Genomic DNA, 19,497 nt, shown 5'->3' on the forward strand with positions numbered 1-19,497 from the left:
ACTGCTGTCCGGGTTACCAGGAGGGCTGTCCGGGTTACCAGGAGTGCCCTCCAGGTTACCAGGAGGGCTGTCCGGGTTACCAGGAGTGCCGTCCGGGTTACCAGGAGTGCCCTCCGGGTTACCAGGAGGGCTGTCCGGGTTACCAGGAGTGCGAATTCCCCATTGAGTTGAATGGCCGGGTTACCAGGACTGCTGTCCGGGTTACCAGGAGGGCTGTCCGGGTTACCAGGAGTGCGAATTCCCCATTGAGTTGTATGGCCGGGTTACCAGGAGTGCTGTCCGGGTTACCAGGAGTGCTGTCCGGGTTACCAGGAGTGCTGTCCGGGTTACCAGGACTGCTGTCCGGGTTACCAGGAGCGCTGTCCAGGTTACCAGGAGTGCGAATTCCCCATTGAGTTGAATGGCCGGGTTACCAGGACTGCTGTCCGGGTTACCAGGAGGGCTGTCCGGGTTACCAGGAGTGCTGTCCGGGTTACCAGGAGGGCTGTCCGGGTTACCAGGAGTGCTGTCCGGGTTACCAGGAGTGCTGTCCGGGTTACCAGGAGGGCTGTCCGGGTTACCAGGAGGGCTGTCCGGGTTACCAGGAGTGCTGTCCAGGTTACCAGGAGTGCGAATTCCCCATTGAGTTGAATGGCCGGGTTACCAGGACTGCTGTCCGGGTTACCAGGAGGGCTGTCCGGGTTACCAGGAGTGCCCTCCGGGTTACAAGGAGGGATGTCCGGGTGACCAGGAGTGCTGTCCGGGTTACCAGGAGGGCTGTCCGGGTTACCAGGAGGGCTGTCCGGGTTACCAGGAGTGCTGTCCAGGTTACCAGGAGTGCGAATTCCCCATTCAGTTGAATGGCCGGGTTACCAGGACTGCTGTCCGGGTTACCAGGAGGGCTGTCCGGGTTACCAGGAGTGCCCTCCAGGTTACCAGGAGGGCTGTCCGGGTTACCAGGAGTGCCGTCCGGGTTACCAGGAGTGCCCTCCGGGTTACCAGGAGGGCTGTCCGGGTTACCAGGAGTGCGAATTCCCCATTGAGTTGAATGGCCGGGTTACCAGGACTGCTGTCCGGGTTACCAGGAGGGCTGTCCGGGTTACCAGGAGTGCGAATTCCCCATTGAGTTGAATGGCCGGGTTACCAGGACTGCTCTCCGGGTTACCAGGAGGGCTGTCCGGGTTACCAGGAGTGCCCTCCGGGTTACTAGGAGGGATGTCCGGGTGACCAGGAGTGCTGTCCGGGTTACCAGGAGGGCTGTCCGGGTTACCAGGAGGGCTGTCCGGGTTACCAGGAGTGCTGTCCAGGTTACCAGGAGTGCGAATTCCCCATTCAGTTGAATGGCCGGGTTACCAGGACTGCTGTCCGGGTTACCAGGAGGGCTGTCCGGGTTACCAGGAGTGCCCTCCAGGTTACCAGGAGGGCTGTCCGGGTTACCAGGAGTGCCGTCCGGGTTACCAGGAGTGCCCTCCGGGTTACCAGGAGGGCTGTCCGGGTTACCAGGAGTGCGAATTCCCCATTGAGTTGAATGGCCGGGTTACCAGGACTGCTGTCCGGGTTACCAGGAGGGCTGTCCGGGTTACCAGGAGTGCGAATTCCCCATTGAGTTGTATGGCCGGGTTACCAGGAGTGCTGTCCGGGTTACCAGGAGTGCTGTCCGGGTTACCAGGAGTGCTGTCCGGGTTACCAGGACTGCTGTCCGGGTTACCAGGAGCGCTGTCCGGGCTACCAGGAGTGCCCTCCGCGTTACCAGGAGGGCCGTCCGGGTTACCAGGAGGGCTGTCCGGGTTACCAGGAGTGCGAATTCCCCATTGAGTTGAATGGCCGGGTTACCAGGAGGGCCGTCCGGGTTACCAGGAGTGCCCTCCGGGTTACCAGGAGTGCTCTCCGGGTTACCAGGAGTGCTGTCCGGGTTACCAGGAGGGCCGTACAGGTTGCCAGGAGTGCTGTCCGGGTTACCAGGAGGGCTGTCCGGGTTACCAGGAGTGCGAATTCCCCATTGAGTTGAATGGCCGGGTTACCAGGACTGCTGTCCGGGTTACCAGGAGGGCTGTCCGGGTTACCAGGAGTGCCCTCCGGGTTACCAGGAGGGCTGTCCGGGTTACCAGGAGTGCTGTCCGGGTTACCAGGAGTGCGAATTCCCCATTGAGTTGTATGGCCGGGTTACCAGGAGTGCTGTCCGGGTTACCAGGAGGGCTGTCCGGGTTACCAGGAGTGCTGTCCGGGTTACCAGGAGTGCTGTCCGGGTTACCAGGAGTGCTGTCCGGGTTACCAGGAGGGCTGTCCGCGTTACCAGGAGGGCCGTCCGGGTTACCAGGAGGGCTGTCCGGGTTACCAGGAGTGCGAATTCCCCATTGAGTTGAATGGCCGGGTTACCAGGAGGGCTGTCCGGGTTACCAGGAGTGCCCTCCGGGTTACCAGGAGTGCTCTCCGGGTTACCAGGAGTGCTGTCCGGGTTACCAGGAGGGCCGTACAGGTTGCCAGGAGTGCTGTCCGGGTTACCAGGAGGGCTGTCCGGGTTACCAGGAGTGCGAATTCCCCATTGAGTTGAATGGCCGGGTTACCAGGACTGCTGTCCGGGTTACCAGGAGGGCTGTCCGGGTTACCAGGAGTGCCCTCCGGGTTACCAGGAGGGCTGTCCGGGTTACCAGGAGTGCTGTCCAGGTTACCAGGAGGGCTGTCCGGGTTACCAGGAGTGCGAATTCCCCATTGAGTTGTATGGCCGGGTTACCAGGAGTGCTGTCCGGGTTACCAGGAGTGCTGTCCGGGTTACCAGGAGTGCTGTCCGGGTTACCAGGAGTGCTGTCCGGGTTACCAGGAGGGCTGTCCGGGTTACCAGGAGTGCTGTCCAGGTTACCAGGAGTGCGAATTCCCCATTGAGTTGAATGGCCGGGTTACCAGGACTGCTGTCCGGGTTACCAGGAGGGCTGTCCGGGTTACCAGGAGTGCCCTCCAGGTTACCAGGAGGGCTGTCCGGGTTACCAGGAGTGCCGTCCGGGTTACCAGGAGTGCCCTCCGGGTTACCAGGAGGGCTGTCCGGGTTACCAGGAGTGCGAATTCCCCATTGAGTTGAATGGCCGGGTTACCAGGACTGCTGTCCGGGTTACCAGGAGGGCTGTCCGGGTTACCAGGAGTGCCCTCCGGGTTACCAGGAGGGCTGTCCGGGTTACCAGGAGTGCTGTCCGGGTTACCAGGAGGGCTGTCCGGGTTACCAGGAGTGCGAATTCCCCATTGAGTTGTATGGCCGGGTTACCAGGAGTGCTGTCCGGGTTACCAGGAGGGCTGTCCGGGTTACCAGGAGGGCTGTCCGGGTTACCAGGAGTGCGAATTCCCCATTGAGTTGTATGGCCGGGTTACCAGGAGTGCTGTCCGGGTTACCAGGAGGGCTGTCCGGGTTACCAGGAGTGCTGTCCGGGTTACCAGGAGTGCTGTCCGGGTTACCAGGAGGGCTGTCCGGGTTACCAGGAGGGCTGTCCGGGTTACCAGGAGTGCTGTCCAGGTTACCAGGAGTGCGAATTCCCCATTGAGTTGAATGGCCGGGTTACCAGGACTGCTGTCCGGGTTACCAGGAGGGCTGTCCGGGTTACCAGGAGTGCTGTCCGGGTTACCAGGAGGGCTGTCCGGGTTACCAGGAGTGCTGTCCGGGTTACCAGGAGTGCTGTCCGGGTTACCAGGAGGGCTGTCCGGGTTACCAGGAGGGCTGTCCGGGTTACCAGGAGTGCTGTCCAGGTTACCAGGAGTGCGAATTCCCCATTGAGTTGAATGGCCGGGTTACCAGGACTGCTGTCCGGGTTACCAGGAGGGCTGTCCGGGTTACCAGGAGTGCCCTCCGGGTTACAAGGAGGGATGTCCGGGTGACCAGGAGTGCTGTCCGGGTTACCAGGAGGGCTGTCCGGGTTACCAGGAGGGCTGTCCGGGTTACCAGGAGTGCTGTCCAGGTTACCAGGAGTGCGAATTCCCCATTCAGTTGAATGGCCGGGTTACCAGGACTGCTGTCCGGGTTACCAGGAGGGCTGTCCGGGTTACCAGGAGTGCCCTCCAGGTTACCAGGAGGGCTGTCCGGGTTACCAGGAGTGCCGTCCGGGTTACCAGGAGTGCCCTCCGGGTTACCAGGAGGGCTGTCCGGGTTACCAGGAGTGCGAATTCCCCATTGAGTTGAATGGCCGGGTTACCAGGACTGCTGTCCGGGTTACCAGGAGGGCTGTCCGGGTTACCAGGAGTGCGAATTCCCCATTGAGTTGTATGGCCGGGTTACCAGGAGTGCTGTCCGGGTTACCAGGAGTGCTGTCCGGGTTACCAGGAGTGCTGTCCGGGTTACCAGGACTGCTGTCCGGGTTACCAGGAGCGCTGTCCGGGCTACCAGGAGTGCCCTCCGCGTTACCAGGAGGGCCGTCCGGGTTACCAGGAGGGCTGTCCGGGTTACCAGGAGTGCGAATTCCCCATTGAGTTGAATGGCCGGGTTACCAGGAGGGCCGTCCGGGTTACCAGGAGTGCCCTCCGGGTTACCAGGAGTGCTCTCCGGGTTACCAGGAGTGCTGTCCGGGTTACCAGGAGGGCCGTACAGGTTGCCAGGAGTGCTGTCCGGGTTACCAGGAGGGCTGTCCGGGTTACCAGGAGTGCGAATTCCCCATTGAGTTGAATGGCCGGGTTACCAGGACTGCTGTCCGGGTTACCAGGAGGGCTGTCCGGGTTACCAGGAGTGCCCTCCGGGTTACCAGGAGGGCTGTCCGGGTTACCAGGAGTGCTGTCCGGGTTACCAGGAGTGCGAATTCCCCATTGAGTTGTATGGCCGGGTTACCAGGAGTGCTGTCCGGGTTACCAGGAGGGCTGTCCGGGTTACCAGGAGTGCTGTCCGGGTTACCAGGAGTGCTGTCCGGGTTACCAGGAGTGCTGTCCGGGTTACCAGGAGGGCTGTCCGCGTTACCAGGAGGGCCGTCCGGGTTACCAGGAGGGCTGTCCGGGTTACCAGGAGTGCGAATTCCCCATTGAGTTGAATGGCCGGGTTACCAGGAGGGCTGTCCGGGTTACCAGGAGTGCCCTCCGGGTTACCAGGAGTGCTCTCCGGGTTACCAGGAGTGCTGTCCGGGTTACCAGGAGGGCCGTACAGGTTGCCAGGAGTGCTGTCCGGGTTACCAGGAGGGCTGTCCGGGTTACCAGGAGTGCGAATTCCCCATTGAGTTGAATGGCCGGGTTACCAGGACTGCTGTCCGGGTTACCAGGAGGGCTGTCCGGGTTACCAGGAGTGCCCTCCGGGTTACCAGGAGGGCTGTCCGGGTTACCAGGAGTGCTGTCCAGGTTACCAGGAGGGCTGTCCGGGTTACCAGGAGTGCGAATTCCCCATTGAGTTGTATGGCCGGGTTACCAGGAGTGCTGTCCGGGTTACCAGGAGTGCTGTCCGGGTTACCAGGAGTGCTGTCCGGGTTACCAGGAGTGCTGTCCGGGTTACCAGGAGGGCTGTCCGGGTTACCAGGAGTGCTGTCCAGGTTACCAGGAGTGCGAATTCCCCATTGAGTTGAATGGCCGGGTTACCAGGACTGCTGTCCGGGTTACCAGGAGGGCTGTCCGGGTTACCAGGAGTGCCCTCCAGGTTACCAGGAGGGCTGTCCGGGTTACCAGGAGTGCCGTCCGGGTTACCAGGAGTGCCCTCCGGGTTACCAGGAGGGCTGTCCGGGTTACCAGGAGTGCGAATTCCCCATTGAGTTGAATGGCCGGGTTACCAGGACTGCTGTCCGGGTTACCAGGAGGGCTGTCCGGGTTACCAGGAGTGCCCTCCGGGTTACCAGGAGGGCTGTCCGGGTTACCAGGAGTGCTGTCCGGGTTACCAGGAGGGCTGTCCGGGTTACCAGGAGTGCGAATTCCCCATTGAGTTGTATGGCCGGGTTACCAGGAGTGCTGTCCGGGTTACCAGGAGGGCTGTCCGGGTTACCAGGAGGGCTGTCCGGGTTACCAGGAGTGCGAATTCCCCATTGAGTTGTATGGCCGGGTTACCAGGAGTGCTGTCCGGGTTACCAGGAGGGCTGTCCGGGTTACCAGGAGTGCTGTCCGGGTTACCAGGAGTGCTGTCCGGGTTACCAGGAGGGCTGTCCGGGTTACCAGGAGGGCTGTCCGGGTTACCAGGAGTGCTGTCCAGGTTACCAGGAGTGCGAATTCCCCATTGAGTTGAATGGCCGGGTTACCAGGACTGCTGTCCGGGTTACCAGGAGGGCTGTCCGGGTTACCAGGAGTGCCCTACGGGTTACCAGGAGGGCTGTCCGGGTTACCAGGAGTGCTGTCCAGGTTACCAGGAGGGCTGTCCGGGTTACCAGGAGTGCGAATTCCCCATTGAGTTGTATGGCCGGGTTACCAGGAGTGCTGTCCGGGTTACCAGGAGTGCTGTCCGGGTTACCAGGAGTGCTGTCCGGGTTACCAGGACTGCTGTCCGGGTTACCAGGAGCGCTGTCCGGGCTACCAGGAGTGCCCTCCGCGTTACCAGGAGGGCCGTCCGGGTTACCAGGAGGGCTGTCCGGGTTACCAGGAGTGCGAATTCCCCATTGAGTTGAATGGCCGGGTTACCAGGAGGGCCGTCCGGGTTACCAGGAGTGCCCTCCGGGTTACCAGGAGTGCTCTCCGGGTTACCAGGAGTGCTGTCCGGGTTACCAGGAGTGCCCTCCGGGTTACCAGGAGGGCTGTCCGGGTTACCAGGAGTGCTGTCCGGGTTACCAGGAGTGCGAATTCCCCATTGAGTTGTATGGCCGGGTTACCAGGAGGGCTGTCCGGGTTACCAGGAGTGCTGTCCGGGTTACCAGGAGTGCTGTCCGGGTTACCAGGAGTGCTGTCCGGGTTACCAGGAGGGCTGTCCGCGTTACCAGGAGGGCCGTCCGGGTTACCAGGAGGGCTGTCCGGGTTACCAGGAGTGCGAATTCCCCATTGAGTTGAATGGCCGGGTTACCAGGAGGGCTGTCCGGGTTACCAGGAGTGCCCTCCGGGTTACCAGGAGTGCTCTCCGGGTTACCAGGAGTGCTGTCCGGGTTACCAGGAGGGCCGTACAGGTTGCCAGGAGTGCTGTCCGGGTTACCAGGAGGGCTGTCCGGGTTACCAGGAGTGCGAATTCCCCATTGAGTTGAATGGCCGGGTTACCAGGACTGCTGTCCGGGTTACCAGGAGGGCTGTCCGGGTTACCAGGAGTGCGAATTCCCCATTGAGTTGTATGGCCGGGTTACCAGGAGTGCTGTCCGGGTTACCAGGAGGGCTGTCCGGGTTACCAGGAGTGCCCTCCGGGTTACCAGGAGTGCTGTCCGGGTTACCAGGAGTGCTGTCCGGGTTACCAGGAGGGCTGTCCGGGTTACCAGGAGTGCTGTCCGGGTTACCAGGAGTGCCCTCCGGGTTACCAGGAGGGCCGTCCAGGTTACCAGGAGTGCCGTCCGGGTTACCAGGACTGCCCTCCGGGTTACCAGGAGGGCTGTCCGGGTTACCAGGAGTGCGAATTCCCCATTGAGTTGAATGGCCGGGTTACCAGGACTGCTGTCCGGGTTACCAGGAGGGCTGTCCGGGTTACCAGGAGTGCTGTCCGGGTTACCAGGAGGGCTGTCCGGGTTACCAGGAGGGCTGTCCGGGTTACCAGGAGTGCCCTCCGGGTTACCAGGAGGGCTGTCCGGGTTACCAGGAGTGCCCTCCGGGTTACCAGGTGTGCTGTCCGGGTTACCAGGAGGGCTGTCCGGGTTACCAGGAGTGCGAATTCCCCATTGAGTTGAATGGCCGGGTTACCAGGACTGCTCTCCGGGTTACCAGGAGGGCTGTCCGGGTTACCAGGAGTGCCCTCCGGGTTACCAGGAAGGCTGTCCGGGTTACCAGGAGTGCTGTCCGGGTTACCAGGAGGGCTGTCCGGGTTACCAGGAGTGCTGTCCGGGTTACCAGGAGTGCCCTCCGGGTTACCAGGAGGGCCGTCCAGGTTACCAGGAGTGCCGTCCGGGTTACCAGGACTGCCCTCCGGGTTACCAGGAGGGCTGTCCGGGTTACCAGGAGTACGAATTCCCTATTGAGTTGAATGGCCGGGTTTCCAGGACTGCTGTCCGGGTTACCAGGAGCGCTGTCCGGGTTACCAGGAGGGCTGTCCGGGTTACCAGGAGTGCTGTCCGGGTGACAAGGAGTGCCCTCCGTGTTACCAGGAGTGCCTTCCGGGTTACCAGGAGTGCGAATTCCCCATTGAGTTGAATGGCCGGGTTACCAGGAGGGCTGTCCGGGTTACCAGGAGTGCTGTCCGGGTTTCCAGGAGTGCGAATTCCCCATTGAGTTGAATGGCCGGGTTACCAGGAGGGCTGTCCGGGTTACCAGGAGTGCCCTCCGGGTTACCAGGAGTGCTCTCCGGGTTACCAGGAGTGCTGTCCGGGTTACCAGGAGGGCCGTACAGGTTGCCAGGAGTGCTGTCCGGGTTACCAGGAGGGCTGTCCGGGTTACCAGGAGTGCGAATTCCCCATTGAGTTGAATGGCCGGGTTACCAGGACTGCTGTCCGGGTTACCAGGAGGGCTGTCCGGGTTACCAGGAGTGCCCTCCGGGTTACCAGGAGGGCTGTCCGGGTTACCAGGAGTGCTGTCCGGGTTACCAGGAGGGCTGTCCGGGTTACCAGGAGTGCGAATTCCCCATTGAGTTGTATGGCCGGGTTACCAGGAGTGCTGTCCGGGTTACCAGGAGGGCTGTCCGGGTTACCAGGAGTGCTGTCCGGGTTACCAGGAGTGCTGTCCGGGTTACCAGGAGGGCTGTCCGGGTTACCAGGAGGGCTGTCCGGGTTACCAGGAGTGCTGTCCAGGTTACCAGGAGTGCAAATTCCCCATTGAGTTGAATGGCCGGGTTACCAGGACTGCTGTCCGGGTTACCAGGAGGGCTGTCCGGGTTACCAGGAGTGCCCTCCGGGTTACCAGGAGGGCTGTCCGGGTTACCAGGAGTGCTGTCCGGGTTACCAGGAGGGCTGTCCGGGTTACCAGGAGTGCGAATTCCCCATTGAGTTGTATGGCCGGGTTACCAGGAGTGCTGTCCGGGTTACCAGGAGTGCGAATTCCCCATTGAGTTGAATGGCCGGGTTACCAGGACTGCTCTCCGGGTTACCAGGAGGGCTGTCCGGGTTACCAGGAGTGCCCTCCGGGTTACCAGGAAGGCTGTCCGGGTTACCAGGAGTGCTGTCCGGGTTACCAGGAGGGCTGTCCGGGTTACCAGGAGTGCTGTCCGGGTTACCAGGAGTGCCCTCCGGGTTACCAGGAGGGCCGTCCAGGTTACCAGGAGTGCCGTCCGGGTTACCAGGACTGCCCTCCGGGTTACCAGGAGGGCTGTCCGGGTTACCAGGAGTACGAATTCCCTATTGAGTTGAATGGCCGGGTTTCCAGGACTGCTGTCCGGGTTACCAGGAGCGCTGTCCGGGTTACCAGGAGGGCTGTCCGGGTTACCAGGAGTGCTGTCCGGGTGACAAGGAGTGCCCTCCGTGTTACCAGGAGTGCCTTCCGGGTTACCAGGAGTGCGAATTCCCCATTGAGTTGAATGGCCGGGTTACCAGGAGGGCTGTCCGGGTTACCAGGAGTGCTGTCCGGGTTTCCAGGAGTGCGAATTCCCCATTGAGTTGAATGGCCGGGTTACCAGGAGGGCTGTCCGGGTTACCAGGAGTGCCCTCCGGGTTACCAGGAGTGCTCTCCGGGTTACCAGGAGTGCTGTCCGGGTTACCAGGAGGGCCGTACAGGTTGCCAGGAGTGCTGTCCGGGTTACCAGGAGGGCTGTCCGGGTTACCAGGAGTGCGAATTCCCCATTGAGTTGAATGGCCGGGTTACCAGGACTGCTGTCCGGGTTACCAGGAGGGCTGTCCGGGTTACCAGGAGTGCCCTCCGGGTTACCAGGAGGGCTGTCCGGGTTACCAGGAGTGCTGTCCGGGTTACCAGGAGGGCTGTCCGGGTTACCAGGAGTGCGAATTCCCCATTGAGTTGTATGGCCGGGTTACCAGGAGTGCTGTCCGGGTTACCAGGAGGGCTGTCCGGGTTACCAGGAGTGCTGTCCGGGTTACCAGGAGTGCTGTCCGGGTTACCAGGAGGGCTGTCCGGGTTACCAGGAGGGCTGTCCGGGTTACCAGGAGTGCTGTCCAGGTTACCAGGAGTGCAAATTCCCCATTGAGTTGAATGGCCGGGTTACCAGGACTGCTGTCCGGGTTACCAGGAGGGCTGTCCGGGTTACCAGGAGTGCCCTCCGGGTTACCAGGAGGGCTGTCCGGGTTACCAGGAGTGCTGTCCGGGTTACCAGGAGGGCTGTCCGGGTTACCAGGAGTGCGAATTCCCCATTGAGTTGTATGGCCGGGTTACCAGGAGTGCTGTCCGGGTTACCAGGAGGGCTGTCCGGGTTACCAGGAGTGCTGTCCGGGTTACCAGGAGTGCTGTCCGGGTTACCAGGAGTGCTGTCCGGGTTACCAGGAGGGCTGTCCGCGTTACCAGGAGGGCCGTCCGGGTTACCAGGAGGGCTTTCCGGGTTACCAGGAGTGCGAATTCCCCATTGAGTTGAATGGCCGGGTTACCAGGAGGGCTGTCCGGGTTACCAGGAGTGCCCTCCGGGTTACCAGGAGTGCTCTCCGGGTTACCAGGAGTGCTGTCCGGGTTACCAGGAGGGCCGTACAGGTTGCCAGGAGTGCTGTCCGGGTTACCAGGAGGGCTGTCCGGGTTACCAGGAGTGCGAATTCCCCATTGAGTTGAATGGCCGGGTTACCAGGACTGCTGTCCGGGTTACCAGGAGGGCTGTCCGGGTTACCAGGAGTGCTCTCCGGGTTACCAGGAGGGCTGTCCGGGTTACCAGGAGTGCTGTCCGGGTTACCAGGAGGGCTGTCCGGGTTACCAGGAGTGCGAATTCCCCATTGAGTTGTATGGCCGGGTTACCAGGAGTGCTGTCCGGGTTACCAGGAGTGCTGTCCGGGTTACCAGGAGGGCTGTCCGGGTTACCAGGGGTGCGAATTCCCCATTGAGTTGTATGGCCGGGTTACCAGGAGTGCTGTCCGGGTTACCAGGAGGGCTGTCCGGGTTACCAGGAGTGCTGTCCGGGTTACCAGGAGTGCTGTCCGGGTTACCAGGAGGGCTGTCCGCGTTACCAGGAGGGCCGTCCGGGTTACCAGGAGGGCTGTCCGGGTTACCAGGAGTGCGAATTCCCCATTGAGTTGAATGGCCGGGTTACCAGGAGGGCTGTCCGGGTTACCAGGAGTGCCCTCCGGGTTACCAGGAGTGCTCTCCGGGTTACCAGGAGTGCTGTCCGGGTTACCAGGAGGGCCGTACAGGTTGCCAGGAGTGCTGTCCGGGTTACCAGGAGGGCTGTCCGGGTTACCAGGAGTGCGAATTCCCCATTGAGTTGAATGGCCGGGTTACCAGGACTGCTGTCCGGGTTACCAGGAGGGCTGTCCGGGTTACCAGGAGTGCTCTCCGGGTTACCAGGAGGGCTGTCCGGGTTACCAGGAGTGCTGTCCGGGTTACCAGGAGGGCTGTCCGGGTTACCAGGAGTGCGAATTCCCCATTGAGTTGTATGGCCGGGTTACCAGGAGTGCTGTCCGGGTTACCAGGAGTGCTGTCCGGGTTACCAGGAGTGCTGTCCGGGTTACCAGGAGGGCTGTCCGGGTTACCAGGAGTGCTGTCCAGGTTACCAGGAGTGCGAATTCCCCATTGAGTTGAATGGCCGGGTTACCAGGACTGCTGTCCGGGTTACCAGGAGTGCCCTCCGGGTTACCAGGAGGGCTGTCCGGGTTACCAGGAGTGCTGTCCGGGTTACCAGGAGGGCTGTCCGGGTTACCAGGAGTGCGAATTCCCCATTGAGTTGAATGGCCGGGTTACCAGGAGGGCTGTCCGGGTTACCAGGAGTGCCCTCCGGGTTACCAGGAGTGCTCTCCGGGTTACCAGGAGTGCCCTCCGGGTTACCAGGAGGGCTGTCCGGGTTACCAGGAGTGCTGTCCGGGTTACCAGGAGGGCTGTCCGGGTTACCAGGAGGGCTGTCCGGGTTACCAGGAGTGCCCTCCGGGTTACCAGGAGTGCCCTCCGGGTTACCAGGAGGGCTGTCCGGGTTACCAGGAGTGCTGTCCGGGTTACCAGGAGTGCCCTCCGGGTTACCAGGTGTGCTGTCCGGGTTACCAGGAGGGCTGTCCGGGTTACCAGGGGTGCGAATTCCCCATTGAGTTGAATGGCCGGGTTACCAGGAGTGCTGTCCGGGTTACCAGGAGGGCCGTCCGGGTTACCAGGAGTGCCCTCCGGGTTACCAGGAGTGCTGTCCGGGTTACCAGGAGTGCTGTCCGGGTTACCAGGAGTGCTGTCCGGGTTACCAGGAGGGCTGTCCGGGTTACCAGGAGGGCTGTCCGGGTTACCAGGAGTGCTGTCCGGGTTACCAGGAGTGCTGTCCGGGTTACCAGGAGGGCTGTCCGGGTTACCAGGAGTGCCCTCCGGGTTACCAGGAGTGCTGTCCGGGTTACCAGGAGTGCTGTCCGGGTTACCAGGAGGGCTGTCCGGGTTACCAGGAGTGCGAATTCCCCATTGAGTTGAATGGCTGGGTTACCAGGAGGGCTGTCCGGGTTACCAGGAGTGCCCTCCGGGTTACCAGGAGTGCTGTCCGGGTTACCAGGAGTGCCCTCCGGGTTACCAGGAGGGCTGTCCGGGTTACCAGGAGGGCTGTCCGGGTTACTAGGAGTGCCCTCCGGGTTACCAGGAGTGCTGTTCGGGTTACCAGGAGTGCTGTCCGGGTTACCAGGAGTGCGAATTCCCCATTGAGTTGAATGGCCGGGTTACCAGGACTGCTGTCCGGGTTACCAGGAGGGCTGTCCGGGTTACCAGGAGTGCGAATTCCCCATTGAGTTGTATGGCCGGGTTACCAGGAGTGCTGTCCGGGTTACCAGGAGGGCTGTCCGGGTTACCAGGAGTGCCCTCCGGGTTACCAGGAGTGCTGTCCGGGTTACCAGGAGTGCTGTCCGGGTTACCAGGAGGGCTGTCCGGGTTACCAGGAGTGCTGTCCGGGTTACCAGGAGTGCCCTCCGGGTTACCAGGAGGGCCGTCCAGGTTACCAGGAGTGCCGTCCGGGTTACCAGGACTGCCCTCCGGGTTACCAGGAGGGCTGTCCGGGTTACCAGGAGTGCGAATTCCCCATTGAGTTGAATGGCCGGGTTACCAGGACTGCTGTCCGGGTTACCAGGAGGGCTGTCCGGGTTACCAGGAGGGATGTCCGGGTGACCAGGAGTGCTGTCCCGGTTACCAGGATTGCCCTCCGGGTTACCAGGAGGGCTGTCCGGGTTACCAGGAGTACGAATTCCCCATTGAGTTGAATGGCCGGGTTTCCAGGACTGCTGTCCGGGTTACCAGGAGCGCTGTCCGGGTTACCAGGAGGGCTGTCCGGGTTACCAGGAGTGCTGTCCGGGTGACAAGGAGTGCCCTCCGTGTTACCAGGAGTGCCTTCCGGGTTACCAGGAGTGCGAATTCCCCATTGAGTTGAATGGCCGGGTTACCAGGAGGGCTGTCCGGGTTACCAGGAGTGCTGTCCGGGTTTCCAGGAGTGCGAATTCCCCATTGAGTTGAATGGCCGGGTTACCAGGAGGGCTGTCCGGGTTACCAGGAGTGCCCTCCGGGTTACCAGGAGTGCTCTCCGGGTTACCAGGAGTGCTGTCCGGGTTACCAGGAGGGCCGTACAGGTTGCCAGGAGTGCTGTCCGGGTTACCAGGAGGGCTGTTCGGGTTACCAGGAGTGCGAATTCCCCATTGAGTTGAATGGCCGGGTTACCAGGACTGCTGTCCGGGTTACCAGGAGGGCTGTCCGGGTTACCAGGAGTGCCCTCCGGGTTACCAGGAGGGCTGTCCGGGTTACCAGGAGTGCTGTCCGGGTTACCAGGAGGGCTGTCCGGGTTACCAGGAGGGCTGTCCGGGTTACCAGGAGTGCTGTCCGGGTTACCAGGAGGGCTGTCCGGGTTACCAGGAGTGCTGTCCGGGTTACCAGGAGGCCTGTCCGGGTTACAAGGAGGGCTGTCCGGATTACCAGGAGTGCGAATTCCCCATTGAGTTGTATGGCCGGGTTACCAGGAGTGCTGTCCAGGTTACCAGGAGGGCTGTCCGGGTTACCAGGAGTGCCCTCCGGGTTACCAGGAGGGCTGTCCGGGTTACCAGGAGTGCTGTCCGGGTTACCAGGAGTGCCCTCCGGGTTACCAGGTGTGCTGTCCGGGTTACCAGGAGGGCTGTCCGGGTTACCAGGAGTGCGAATTCCCCATTGAGTTGAATGGCCGGGTTACCAGGACTGCTGTCCGGGTTACCAGGAGGGCTGTCCGGGTTACCAGGAGTGCTGTCCGGGTTACCAGGAGTGCCCTCCGGGTTACCAGGAGGGCTGTCCGGGTTACCAGGAGTGCGAATTCCCCATTGAGTTGAATGGCCGGGTTACCAGGACTGCTGTCCGGGTTACCAGGAGGGCTGTCCGGGTTACCAGGAGTGCGAATTCCCCATTGAGTTGTATGGCCGGGTTACCAGGAGTGCTGTCCGGGTTACCAGGACTGCTGTCCGGGTTACCAGGAGGGCTGTCCGGGTTACCAGGAGTGCTGTCCGGGTTACCAGGAGGGCTGTCCGGATTACCAGGAGTGCGAATTCCCCATTGAGTTGTATGGCCGGGTTACCAGGAGTGCTGTCCGGGTTACCAGGAGGGCCGTCCGGGTTACCAGGAGTGCCCTCCGGGTTACCAGGAGTGCTGTCTGGGTTACCAGGAGTGCTGTCCGGGTTACCAGGAGTACTGTCCGGGTTACCAGGAGGGCTGTCCGGGTTACCAGGAGGGCTGTCCGGGTTACCAGGAGTGCCCTCCGGGTTACCAGGAGGGCTGTCCGGGTTACCAGGAGTGCCCTCCGGGTTACCAGGTGTGCTGTCCGGGTTACCAGGAGGGCTGTCCGGGTTACCAGGAGTGCGAATTCCCCATTGAGTTGAATGGCCGGGTTACCAGGACTGCTGTCCGGGTTACCAGGAGGGCTGTCCGGGTTACCAGGAGTGCCCTCCGGGTTACCAGGAAGGCTGTCCGGGTTACCAGGAGTGCTGTCCGGGTTACCAGGAGGGCTGTCCGGGTTACCAGTAGTGCGAATTCCCCATTGAGTTGTATGGCCGGGTTACCAGGAGTGCTGTCCGGGTTACCAGGAGGGCCGTCCGGGTTACCAGGAGTGCCCTCCGGGTTACCAGGAGTGCTGTCCGGGTTACCAGGAGTGCTGTCCGGGTTACCAGGAGTGCTGTCCGGGTTACCAGGAGGGCTGTCCGGGTTACCAGGAGGGCTGTCCGGGTTACCAGGAGTGCTGTCCGGGTTACCAGGAGTGCTGTCCGGGTTACCAGGAAGGCTGTCCGGGTTACCAGGAGTGCCCTCCGGGTTACCAGGAGTGCTGTCCGGGTTACCAGGAGTGCTGTCCGGGTTACCAGGAGGGCTGTCCGGGTTACCAGGAGTGCGAATTCCCCATTGAGTTGTATGGCTGGGTTACCAGGAGGGCTGTCCGGGTTACCAGGAGTGCCCTCCGGGTTACCAGGAGTGCTGTCCGGGTTACCAGGAGTGCCCTCCGGGTTACCAGGAGGGCTGTCCGGGTTACCAGGAGGGCTGTCCGGGTTACTAGGAGTGCCCTCCGGGTTACCAGGAGTGCTGTTCGGGTTACCAGGAGTGCTGTCCGGGTTACCAGGAGTGCGAATTCCCCATTGAGTTGAATGGCCGGGTTACCAGGACTGCTGTCCGGGTTACCAGGAGGGCTGTCCGGGTTACCAGGAGTGCGAATTCCCCATTGAGTTGTATGGCCGGGTTACCAGGAGTGCTGTCCGGGTTACCAGGAGGGCTGTCCGGGTTACCAGGAGTGCCCTCCGGGTTACCAGGAGTGCTGTCCGGGTTACCAGGAGTGCTGTCCGGGTTACCAGGAGGGCTGTCCGGGTTACCAGGAGTGCTGTCCGGGTTACCAGGAGTGCCCTCCGGGTTACCAGGAGGGCCGTCCAGGTTACCAGGAGTGCCGTCCGGGTTACCAGGACTGCCCTCCGGGTTACCAGGAGGGCTGTCCGGGTTACCAGGAGTGCGAATTCCCCATTGAGTTGAATGGCCGGGTTACCAGGACTGCTGTCCGGGTTACCAGGAGTGCGAATTCCCCATTGAGTTGAATGGCCGGGTTACCAGGACTGCTGTCCGGGTTACCAGGAGGGCTGTCCGGGTTACCAGGAGTGCCCTCCGGGTTACCAGGAGGGCTGTCCGGGTTACCAGGAGTGCTGTCCGGGTTACCAGGAGGGCTGTCCGGGTTACCAGGAGGGCTGTCCGGGTTACCAGGAGTGCTGTCCGGGTTACCAGGAGGGCTGTCCGGGTTACCAGGAGTGCTGTCCGGGTTACCAGGAGGCCTGTCCGGGTTACAAGGAGGGCTGTCCGGATTACCAGGAGTGCGAATTCCCCATTGAGTTGTATGGCCGGGTTACCAGGAGTGCTGTCCAGGTTACCAGGAGGGCTGTCCGGGTTACCAGGAGTGCCCTCCGGGTTACCAGGAGGGCTGTCCGGGTTACCAGGAGTGCTGTCCGGGTTACCAGGAGTGCTGTCCGGGTTACCAGGAGTGCTGTCCGGGTTACCAGGAGGGCTGTCCGGGTTACCAGGAGTGCGAATTCCCCATTGAGTTGTATGGCTGGGTTACCAGGAGGGCTGTCCGGGTTACCAGGAGTGCCCTCCGGGTTACCAGGAGTGCTGTCCGGGTTACCAGGAGTGCCCTCCGGGTTACCAGGAGGGCTGTCCGGGTTACCAGGAGGGCTGTCCGGGTTACTAGGAGTGCCCTCCGGGTTACCAGGAGTGCTGTTCGGGTTACCAGGAGTGCTGTCCGGGTTACCAGGAGTGCGAATTCCCCATTGAGTTGAATGGCCGGGTTACCAGGACTGCTGTCCGGGTTACCAGGAGGGCTGTCCGGGTTACCAGGAGTGCGAATTCCCCATTGAGTTGTATGGCCGGGTTACCAGGAGTGCTGTCCGGGTTACCAGGAGGGCTGTCCGGGTTACCAGGAGTGCCCTCCGGGTTACCAGGAGTGCTGTCCGGGTTACCAGGAGTGCTGTCCGGGTTACCAGGAGGGCTGTCCGGGTTACCAGGAGTGCTGTCCGGGTTACCAGGAGTGCCCTCCGGGTTACCAGGAGGGCCGTCCAGGTTACCAGGAGTGCCGTCCGGGTTACCAGGACTGCCCTCCGGGTTACCAGGAGGGCTGTCCGGGTTACCAGGAGTGCGAATTCCCCATTGAGTTGAATGGCCGGGTTACCAGGACTGCTGTCCGGGTTACCAGGAGGGCTGTCCGGGTTACCAGGAGGGATGTCCGGGTGACCAGGAGTGCTGTCCCGGTTACCAGGATTGCCCTCCGGGTTACCAGGAGGGCTGTCCGGGTTACCAGGAGTGCGAATTCCCCATTGAGTTGAATGGCCGGGTTACCAGGACTGCTGTCCGGGTTACCAGGAGGGCTGTCCGGGTTACCAGGAGTGCCCTCCGGGTTACCAGGAGGGCTGTCCGGGTTACCAGGAGTGCTGTCCGGGTTACCAGGAGGGCTGTCCGGGTTACCAGGAGTGCGAATTCCCCATTGAGTTGTATGGCCGGGTTACCAGGAGTGCTGTCCGTGTTACCAGGAGGGCTGTCCGGGTTACCAGGAGTGCTGTCCGGGTTACCAGGAGTGCTGTCCGGGTTACCAGGAGGGCTGTCCGGGTTACCAGGAGGGCTGTCCGGGTTACCAGGAGTGCTGTCCAGGTTACCAGGAGTGCAAATTCCCCATTGAGTTGAATGGCCGGGTTACCAGGACTGCTGTCCGGGTTACCAGGAGGGCTGTCCGGGTTACCAGGAGTGCCCTCCGGGTTACCAGGAAGGCTGTCCGGGTTACCAGTAGTGCGAATTCCCCATTGAGTTGTATGGCCGGGTTACCAGGAGTGCTGTCCGGGTTACCAGGAGGGCCGTCCGGGTTACCAGGAGTGCCCTCCGGGTTACCAGGAGTGCTGTCCGGGTTACCAGGAGTGCTGTCCGGGTTACCAGGAGTGCTGTCCGGGTTACCAGGAGGGCTGTCCGGGTTACCAGGAGGGCTGTCCGGGTTACCAGGAGTGCTGTCCGGGTTACCAGGAGTGCTGTCCGGGTTACCAGGAGGGCTGTCCGGGTTACCAGGAGTGCCCTCCGGGTTACCAGGAGTGCTGTCCGGGTTACCAGGAGGGCTGTCCGGGTTACCAGGAGTGCGAATTCCCCATTGAGTTGTATGGCTGGGTTACCAGGAGGGCTGTCCGGGTTACCAGGAGTGCCCTCCGGGTTACCAGGAGTGCTGTCCGGGTTACCAGGAGTGCCCTCCGGGTTACCAGGAGGGCTGTCCGGGTTACCAGGAGGGCTGGCCGGGTTACTAGGAGTGCCCTCCGGGTTACCAGGAGTGCTGTTCGGGTTACCAGGAGTGCTGTCCGGGTTACCAGGAGTGCGAATTCCCCATTGAGTTGAATGGCCGGGTTACCAGGAGGGCTGTCCGGGTTACTAGGAGTGCCCTCCGGGTTACCAGGAGTGCTGTTCGGGTTACCAGGAGTGCGAATTCCCCATTGAGTTGTATGGCCGGGTTACCAGGAGTGCTGTCCGGGTTACCAGGAGGGCTGTCCGGGTTACCAGGAGTGCCCTCCGGGTTACCAGGAGTGCTGTCCGGGTTACCAGGAGTGCTGTCCGGGTTACCAGGAGGGCTGTCCGGGTTACCAGGAGTGCTGTCCGGGTTACCAGGAGTGCCCTCCGGGTTACCAGGAGGGCCGTCCAGGTTACCAGGAGTGCCGTCCGGGTTACCAGGACTGCCCTCCGGGTTACCAGGAGGGCTGTCCGGGTTACCAGGAGTGCGAATTCCCCATTGAGTTGAATGGCCGGGTTACCAGGACTGCTGTCCGGGTTACCAGGAGGGCTGTCCGGGTTACCAGGAGGGATGTCCGGGTGACCAGGAGTGCTGTCCCGGTTACCAGGATTGCCCTCCGGGTTACCAGGAGGGCTGTCCGGGTTACCAGGAGTACGAATTCCCTATTGAGTTGAATGGCCGGGTTTCCAGGACTGCTGTCCGGGTTACCAGGAGCGCTGTCCGGGTTACCAGGAGGGCTGTCCGGGTTACCAGGAGTGCTGTCCGGGTGACAAGGAGTGCCCTCCGTGTTACCAGGAGTGCCTTCCGGGTTACCAGGAGTGCGAATTCCCCATTGAGTTGAATGGCCGGGTTACCAGGAGGGCTGTCCGGGTTACCAGGAGTGCTGTCCGGGTTTCCAGGAGTGCGAATTCCCCATTGAGTTGAATGGCCGGGTTACCAGGAGGGCTGTCCGGGTTACCAGGAGTGCCCTCCGGGTTACCAGGAGTGCTCTCCGGGTTACCAGGAGTGCTGTCCGGGTTACCAGGAGGGCCGTACAGGTTGCCAGGAGTGCTGTCCGGGTTACCAGGAGTGCGAATTCCCCATTGAGTTGTATGGCTGGGTTACCAGGAGGGCTGTCCGGGTTACTAGGAGTGCCCTCCGGGTTACCAGGAGTGCTGTTCGGGTTACCAGGAGTGCTGTCCGGGTTACCAGGAGTGCGAATT

The sequence above is a fragment of the Festucalex cinctus genome, chromosome 17, assembly GCF_051991245.1.
Source record: "Festucalex cinctus isolate MCC-2025b chromosome 17, RoL_Fcin_1.0, whole genome shotgun sequence".
Taxonomy (NCBI): domain Eukaryota; kingdom Metazoa; phylum Chordata; class Actinopteri; order Syngnathiformes; family Syngnathidae; genus Festucalex; species Festucalex cinctus.